This window comes from Wasmannia auropunctata, unplaced genomic scaffold (assembly GCF_000956235.1).
Source record: "Wasmannia auropunctata unplaced genomic scaffold, wasmannia.A_1.0 LD336036.1, whole genome shotgun sequence".
NCBI classification, from domain to species: Eukaryota; Metazoa; Arthropoda; class Insecta; order Hymenoptera; family Formicidae; genus Wasmannia; species Wasmannia auropunctata.
The window spans coordinates 183,393-193,288 of NW_012026854.1; the positions used below are offsets into that span (position 1 = coordinate 183,393).

Sequence of the window (9,896 nt, forward strand, 5' to 3'; positions counted from 1 at the left end):
CCGAGCAATCTTCGTTTTATGCAATTAAATTTAAAAGTATGGTAATATATAGGTATGCGGTAACGAGCCCGACGGAACCACGTTTGAGTGGACGTCTATATTCTCTGCCGCGCTCGTCGCGTCTTTTACTTCATTTTTCCACCGCTAATAGAGTTCCTACCACGTCCTGCGGAGACGTTGAGCTTGGTAGGGCTGGGAAAAGGTCGACCTCCTTGTGTCGCCCTTTTTCCTTTCATCACCCTTCCTTGGCTTTCTCCTTTTCCCACCCTGACTCGTACATTCCGTTTTCCGTCCGGCTCTCGGGGATTCGTGCGGGGGAGGGTTTCTACGATGCATCAGAGCCCCCCTTAGAGCGCGATACTGCGATGATGAACTGGCCGTTGCGAGGCGTGTGATTATCTTCGCCGACGTCACTATCGGCCCGGTATAATTCAAAGCCCTCCCCCNCCCCATGACCTTCTCCACCCACGAAGGAGCCGCCCTGCCCATTCGTAAAGTAAACACACTGGACGAATACCGGGAAATCGAAAATGGGGCGTAGAACGGAGGGAGCTGTCGATCGTTCGCTTTCAATCTTTTTAATATTTTATCGACGATGACGATTATATAATTAGAGGATAATCGTGAGTGAGATAAGCGATTAGGCCGATTAGCGCAAATAAATTATGAAGGTCGTCGCTACGGCCCGATATAAAATACACGGCGGTCTATTGCGAAAACAAAACACACAAAGCGTTCTGGCTGAAGATTGTATATATAAATCGCTATATCAGAACGAAATCGCGACTACATGAACGGGCGGATTGGTTTACCTCGAAACTCGCGGTGAACTACGAATATTTTTTTCCCCCCGGAAGACAAATATCATGCGCGGACCGGTGCGTTGTTTCCCTTGCGAGCGAACGAACGAATGAAACATGTGCGCGAACTGTTAAAGGGTTCCGTTTGGTTATTATGGCCCGCGGGTTAAAACGGAGCCCGCAATTATCGGCGTGACCTGGCGCGGCTGTTAATTTCGCAGGCCGCCGAATTTTCGCCGGCTGCCGATTTCGGAATTCGTTATCCGAGTAGATTCACGTGCCATACGTGGCGGTTTTCAGCGGGGGCGCATTGCGATCGTGACTCCGATCGGCGCGGAGGAAAGAGACGGTGGAAACGGGCGGCGACGTAATTAGGATTTTTGGAAGTTTGTCTACAGCTTTTAATTAGAAGCATCAATTTTTAATTAATATACAGCTATTTCAACAATTCATCTTGATTATATATATCATTTTCAATATTTTCCCTTCATTTTTTATCAAATGTTTTAATTTGATTTTAATTTAATTTATATCAACTACTTGATAAAATTTAAAAAAACGATCTCGTATGATCGTTGCATTCTAATAGAGGATTTGCAGCCGACGAAATTATACGGTACTCACTATATAACTTAATTAGAACGCCTAAATCTTATGACGTAAAATTTATTTTATACATGCAACAGAAATAAACCGCGAGCGTTTTAACTTCGCACCACATTGCAGGCACTACGATTTATCGAGATAGCTCTGGTAAGGAAAGAACTCGCCCAGGATAGAATTCGGTAAAGTATTTGGTAGATAGAAACGGGAAAGAAACGGAAGAGAGAGAGAGTAAGGGTCGAGGGTAGAAAACACTCCATCACGAGTGAGAAGCGAGGCGGACTGATATCGCGTACGATCGGAATACGTAATCGTGCCTCATCTACAATTTCCCGTAAGCCGACCAGGAAGAAGCCGCGCACGGTCGTATTGTTATCCCGATGGAATCACGTGCGCATTGTTAGCGCACCGACGCGAAAAAGTTATACCAGGCGAAGAGTATGGCCTAACACCTTATCTATCCACCACGGAAAATTTCCCTTCATGCGAACAGCAAATACGTGAAGAATGTATCGCGATTTTTGCATTCTTTACAATTGTTAAGCTTGAAATTATCATTTTCATTAGAGTCAGAATAGAATATGCAATTTGGATTTGTCGCGATATTGTTTTTGATCGAGGTCTTTTAATCTTTTCTATTCAATTAATTTTCACTTAATGTCAAGTATTTTCAAATTAATTCCCTGACAAGCTCTCGCGCCTATGTTTTTATTCATTTTTCAAATATAGAATTTTATTGTGTTTCAACTGAGATTTAACTGTTCATGATTTCATCAAGTTGATACTTTATTATATGAATTTTTTTTTAAATGTTTACTTTTTTCAGAAATTTGAGTGTTTGATGATTTTTACTTATTTACCTATATCTTAATTTAATCTTTCTAATAATTACTTATGTGCTACCGTGCACGCGCGCACGTTGTTGAACTGAATTATGGAAATAATTCTGAAAGTTTCTTTTCAACGTGAGCGTATCAATATTAAAAATAATTAACGTCTTTTCCTCTCCATCTTCACGGGCTATACTAACGGTCGGTTTTAATGTCCCATTGTCTGGTATCGTAACTTCTCGCTTTATCGCGTATACGTGCAGAGACGTAAAGAACAATGCAGAATTAACAGGTGAACGCGCGAATTACCATTGGTTTAACGATAACATTTCCACGGCGTAATGGCCGCTTAAAATATTCATAGGTGGCTGCGAAGAGGGATGCGTTATCGGCGATCATGAACAATTAGATCTCGAACACGTTGGGACTCGAACTCAAGATGAATCGGTAATGCATCGTGTGGAACTGTTTCTTATAAATTTTAAATAGCACACGGCGGAGTCGCTTTTAATATGATCGGCACACATTATGTCAGAGAACATGAAGAGACATTTGCGTTAAAAGCCACCGACATAATACCCTGTTCAACTTTTCATAATCCCAGTTTATCGTATCGATCGAATAAGTAGTCAAAGTTAGGAATATTTTGAGTGGGTAACAGAATAAATAGTGCGATATCTCTATCTTTTTGCCGTAAAATTTTCCAGTGAAATATGATTTGTTCTCTCTGAAACTAGAAACTATAAAAAAATTTATGTTTATTAGACCTTTCGCGTTTTTGAAAGCTTTCAAAATATAAGAGATGATATATTGCGTCAACTTATAATCGCAAATTTCACTCAGCTACATCGTTTTTTTTCCAATTTAATTTGCGCTGTTAAAACAAAATAATAGCTTATATATACATATATACACACACAGGGTGTCCCAGTTTTTTCCACAAAACTTTACCAGCATATTCTATAAGTAAAAAGAAGACTGTATTCCTCTCTCATTAAAATAAAATATTGTATCTTGAGAAACTTTTCATGCTGCAGCTTTTACCTCGAAGATCGATGCAATATACATGCGTAAATGCCTAAGTTCGTGCCGTATTTTACGATGCATAAGGGACACAAGGATGGATCACATCGATTCAAGTGCAATTTTTAATATCGTATCTCTCGTATATAAAATTACGAAAACTGCTTTTATTTTCATGTTTTATTTTGGCGGCGGTATAATGCCTTGTTTTTATTAAATAGTTGTTGCCGGTATATTTTGTTTTTACATCCACCGGGATGTGCAACGAGATACGCGGCTGAATAAAAATAATAGGCGAATACCACGGCCCTCTCGCGCTAGGTCGATCGATATTCCCAGTATATGACAATTAACGACTTTCACGAACTTTGGTACATAAAGCAACGGGCACATTTTTGACGAGGGAAAATCGGCTTCAACCTCATTGAGTGAATCTGTCATTGAGTGGCTCAGGTAAAGGTTTGAGATAGGTAAGCTATTTAAACAGTTATCCCTCTTGTCATTTCCCACTTTTTAAATCGTGAGAGAAAAAGCCTGAATCTGGACACATTATATAAACTGTGCATCTATATAATAATCTAAAATCTCTGTTTTGTAATCGAGATTTTTTAAAAAATTGTTATATGATGTATTAATTAAATCGAAACATCTGTTTTATAAAATGTGGATTAATTGATTGAAGGCAGACGACAAATAAACGAGTGCGAGATACGAAAGTGTCCTTATACGGTGTTTTCCAATCGACTGATTCAATCCAGACGAAGCGACGCGATCGACGGATGTACGGAAAGTGTCGAATTTTCCTTACGCTTTAGAAAAATCGTATTCGTGTCTCGCGAAAGCTTCGGGCGACACGTCCCGCCTGTCAGTAGGCGCAGCGACAGCATTTTTCTCGGGCCTCTCCGCCCGAGATCTCCCGGACGATTGCAGTAGGGATATGCGGCGACACGGGGCGTGTGTGCACTGCACGATGCAGGCGAAAGGGCGTATGTACGGCCCGTGCTATTTGTGTGTTTGCCGACCAATATTGAAATATCCTCTCTTACATTTAATATTACGGGGGAGCAAATGCGACGACGCATGTACGCATACATGTGTACACATGTGCACGAGCATACGTCGGGGGAGGCGTATATACGTATACACGTACGACACGGATACACGAAGTACGTCGTCTCTCGCTCTGTCTCTTCGTCTCATCCCCACCACCTCCGGATAGCATGCGTCGCGGGGGTGAAATCGAAGGATGAAGCGGGGATGAATTCGCCGCGCGCGACTCGGATGAATACAGGATACCGTCCGGATAGAATACAAATAGGAAATATGTTTACACCCCGAAGCATTCCGGGAGTGTACGTTGCGTATACCTTCGGCGCACATTGCCGCGACACTTTTTAATCCCGGCGTGTGTATTCAACGAGAAATTTCATTTCAATTATATTAGAGCGGAGTTTACATCTCCGATTTTACGATTTTGTATTTTTTCGATTGATGAAAAATAATTTGGAAAATTATAGTCGCGAGTATTTCCGACTTTTCCCCCCTCTATAGGTCGAGCGCAATCCAAGACTTGACATAAAAAGTTGGATATAAAAAAAAATGAAAGTTGAACTTTGTTTTTAAAATCTTATTCTTTATTTAAAAATTCGACGGTCGTGAGTACTCATTTAAAAGTTAGATGAGGAAAAAAAATCCGAGGAGCAACTTTTTGCACATTTTCCAAATAAATCTCAATTATTGGAATTATCTGACTTGTCCCTCTCCCTCCCCTCCTCCCCAATGCACACTAAAAAAAAGACAAGAGAAAACAGGATCTCTCGTTCTCCCCGCGGACCCCTATATGTTCGGCTTGCTAAATCGTAACTGTGTCGCCGTACGTCAATGCTGGTTCGGGATCTCGATTGCGATCAAGAGACAATTTCCAGTAGCATAGCTCGATTGTAAGCCCGGCCTTCGATCCGGAATCAAAGGCACAGATGGGATATTACCGTCGAAAGCGACGCGTTGTGCTAATATAAGGACAATCGGCAGCATTATGCGGGCACACGAAGAGATCGCAGCGAGAAATGCTTTGGACGATCGTCGTCGGGGTGCAGTGACATATACATACACAGCTCTTGCTGGAATAACAGTGAGAAACGAATTTGCGCCAGTTATTTAGAGGGTTAGCGCCGAGAGTTCTGCCTATCCGGATTAATTAAAGTGGAAAGGCAGCGACGCTCGCTCGCTGCGAGTTTCCTATCGCAATTGCAATTGCGATTTCTTGGCGCCGTTCCAAGCTTTGTTTGAACGTTGTTGTTTTCGCGATCAGAACCCCGTTGTCGCTGCACGAGAAGGGATGGTGTATCCCGGTCTTTTGACGAAGCGTCGTTTAAGATAACGAACGCTCTCTCTCTCTCTCTCTTGCTCTCTTCTCCCTCGCCTTGCGTCTCGTCTTGCGTCTTTGTACAGCGAAAAACAACGGAGAGAGGATCCGCTTCTCTCCGAGGGTATATCGGGTAACGCCGCTCTCTTTTTCCTTTATCCTCCCTCGTTCTTGCCCCAACCGTTCTGCCTCAACCGTCGGGTTCCTCCCACCGCGAAAAGAGAGTAACTCACTCAAGCTCCCTCCGCGCGTAGCCCGGTGTCATAAGTCAACCCCCTGGGTAAAGGGTGGTCTAATGGGCCCGGGAGAGCTTCTCCGGGGGAGCTACGGCGACGGTGGAAAAGACGCCGGTGGAAAAGGCGAAGGAGGCGCGCCCGTCTCTCTCCTCGCTATAGTCGAACGCGAAGGTGAAAAGGGACGAGCGGGCGGAGGGGGTTAAAGAGACCCGGCTCTCTGAGAAGGAGCGCACATTCCGGAATTTCACCATAAGTGTTAAGCCCGATATGTTCGCTCTAACCCGGGAATTTGTTTTGAACTTCGTTGCTCCCTTTCCGTCGCTCGCAGCCGCCCGTCGACGGCGCCCGATAGCACAAAATTTTGCAAACACCGACAAGAGACGCGGTGCCTCACGAGAATCGACGTGTTTGTACTGTTTATACGGTGTGAGTTTCAATGGTGGTGAATCGCTGCGAGCCGATTTAACAAACACCGTTGGCCATTGTGCCACGCCGAGCTGCGTGTGACGCTGCCTGTGTTAATCGATGCTACGATATCAAAGGTAATGAACTGCAACATGAGGAGCTTGTAAGCGGCTACAGTAGTATACAGGATAATTGTAACATTCGCAATAATACGAAGCCGTAATTACTGCACGCGCGTTCGAAAGGACACATAATTAACATCCCGAGGATCGGCACAACAAGTTGTAAAATATCAAAAACCGTGAAAAAGATAATAATCAGCGGAGGCGTAAAGTAGACGGAGGCGACAAATAAAAGGATAGAAAAATGAAGCGTATACAATAAGAATATTGCGCTCGCGCACGTCAAGTCGCTTACTCGAACTTGGTTTCTCTCCGTTATTAACTCAGACTAATGGGCTGGAGAAAATCTTGTCGCGTAGACCATCGGCGCGTGTTTACACAAAAAAGCACGCGTAGCCTTCTCTCCGTTCCCACCGATGAAACGCGAGATTCGCGTTAATTTGACTCGGCGGTCGGTTTACTTCAGGCACAGGATGATGAAGTGCGCCGCGGTTATGCGTAGTCGTAAAAATACGCCACGGTATGGTTAGGCCCCGGAAAACCACACCGCGGGAAGAGAGTTAAAAATGAAGCGCATATGATAAGGACACACCGCGAACATTAAGCGTTGTATTATCACGGCGATAATCCTGGAGTTTAAGGGACTACCCGTCGAGAAACTTGAAGGGTCCTTTATCTTAAATAAGATTGATCTCGATTATTTCGCCTTTTTTTTCTTCGGGCCTCGCGATAGCCTTCTTAATGAGGTGTGATAATATATGAATGAAAAAAAAGCATGAAAATAAACGCCCAACGTAAGAATTAACGTGATTTAATTATAAGCGTATAAACTTTGATTTTTAGATGAAACAAATCTCTCTTATTTTCTTTCGAATGATTAAGGTAAACGTATAACCAATGACTGAACATATATCTATATCGGAACACAAAAACTATTTTTGAATGCTTTTTTTCATAATATTATAATTTAACTGTAATCTTTAAATATTTTTACAATTAAATTTTGATATTGTAATAAAAAAAGCGTTTGAGATTAATAAATTTTGTGTACGTGTTCAGATATAGACACCGATACATTTACTTTGTCTCTATAGTATTCGTCCCAATTTATTATAATGATTTCATCGCAGGTGTTCTCAGACCATAGAAAAGTCTAATCTTCTTTTTTCGCATCTTTTTCTTCTTCTCCAAGACAATCTGACATTCGCGATCATTCCGCCGCGACGCGACGTTTTCCGTTATAGGGTACCGTTAAGACGCGCCACTATATTACGTCGCTTGTTCCGAAGTTCGGCGCACGCTCATCAAGCTTCGCGGGGCTTTAACGCGAGGAATTTTACGAGTGTTGACGAAGCGCTAACCGACGCTCTCTCTTTCTCACTCTCCGCTTTTACCTCATCCCCGTCGCGCGCCATCACTTCGTTCGCGGCTTTACGAGCGGAGAACTGCAAAATATAATTTAACGATTCGCCGTGTTAAGTTTTGCCCGCGCGTCGTTGCGCCCCTTACGAGGAGGCGACGCGCGCGCCCGCGAGCAGCCGCGAGAAAGAGAGGGATTTCCCTTCAAGGGCCGCGCCGAGCCAAGCCGCCTTTCACTAAGACGCCCCGCTGAAGGTTAAATGAAACGTTAAACTGCTTTAACTTATGCGCCCGCGTATCTAATTAAATTTGCCGTCGCGTAATCGCGCGTCGGAGTTCTCCGGGAGAACGGGCGCGACTTATCGGCGCAGGCTTAGCGTGTGCTTTAATATGTTGCTCACATGTTGCTCGCATGGAGCGAATCTCGCGTGTCCCTGCGAAATTCATAACTCCCTCACCAAATCTCATAATCCTGCACTCATACATTTTTTACATTTTTTTCTATATCGTAATATAAATTATCTATATTCCATAAATCCATAGAATAAATTAACACTTCTTTTTGCAATCAGGCTTGTTAATAATTTAACAAAGCTAAGATTTGAATATATATCCAGATAAATTAAATGTACATCCAAGTTTATTCGGCATTGGTAAATTTGAAAGTGTCTATAGCTTTTATAATTGTTTGTAATAAAAAATTTAACATGATTCAATACAATTCGCGTTAATTATTCAGAAAAAAAATATTATTATTATGTAATGTTACAGCTCTGCGGAAGCGCGATTGTGTTTTTACGGTTCTTAGATGGCAGACGTGGTCTACCAACGCAGCAAATGCCAAGATCTCACGGAATTTAATCGCGCGCAATGAAAATGTGAGGGAGTAGTTTCGCGTGGTCTCAAGCGCTATTCTATGACAAGCAAGAACGCTTTGATATCGTTAATGTACATGGCGGATGTAGCTATTCCCGTAAATTAATGCAAACAATGGTATACCTATACCGCGTATCTGGGGCACGGGCGGACGCGCGCGCGCGCGCACAGACTCCAACCAGAGATTTGCACGGTGAGTTAAAATTTTAGCGATGGCTTAATTCCCGCCCAACAACATGAGGCGAAATGCCTAGCAAATTTAATCTGCGAGATTTGAATAATACGTACGCACACGCAATTTTCGCATAATTATATATATGTAATCGTTGCGAGAGCGAATGAAGCCCGCGCGAGAAAAACGCTCATTGTGTCTCCCCACCAATCGTCTTTGTAAAATATCCGTCACCTTTTTACACTTCCTCCGTGCCAAATCTATGTCCTTCTTTCGGCAGAAATTTGCACGCGCGATTACATTTGTTATGTAAATATGTTAATACATAAGAGGTAGATCCTGTGACGCTCAACATTGTATGATAAAATCTGAATACCGTTAGTATACATTTTTTAATAGTGATTTACACGAGCAATTAAACATTACTAATAAAATATATGAAATATGTTTATGTATATCTTAATATAATATTCACACTTTTAGTACTTTACGAGCTGTAGAGATAAAATATTTTAGAATATTTAATTTTTAGTTCTTTTGAAAAAAATATTTTTAGGTTTTTAATAAAAATTCTCACAGATATGCATTTTTATTTACGCTCAGATACTATCGCATATACGATACGCCCAACGTGTAAAGTTCTATCTTTTTGTTAATAATATTTTCTGTTTTTTTTTCTTTAATTACGGAATAGGCTTTGGAAAATGGATTGCGTATATCGAGAAGTTTGTGTTTTATTCCGGGAAAACACGATGTATCGAGTACATCGATCGATTGGCGTATGTTATTTTTGGCATAGCTCTCTGATATTTGGTGGCATCCAGTTCTTGTTTCGAGATAAAACATAGCGGGAACGATGAAAAACTCTGTCAAGAATGCATCATCAGTCCCCAAAAATTCCCAAACAGCGGGGCAATCTATCGTTGCGGCGTTCCGCAAACGCGTTAACAGTTTCATGCGATAGATACGAACGACTCGCGCGCGCGCACAATTTTCGAGCGAGCTTTCGCTTAACGAGTTCGAGGACAGGTAAGATTTACGAGAAAAATGCTTGTCAGCGCGGGGATGGAATTTATGAAAACTCTCGTTTCGCGTCTCCCCCCCC

The 9,896-nt window shown here is 42.3% G+C and overlaps 1 protein-coding gene across 5 annotated transcripts in view; it reads right to left on the reverse strand.

The window, feature by feature from the left end:
• LOC105452192 (tyrosine-protein phosphatase Lar) overlaps positions 1-9,896 on the reverse strand; it is a 390,547-nt gene that overhangs the window by 26,766 nt on the left and 353,885 nt on the right. The gene's annotated exons all lie outside the window — the stretch shown is intronic.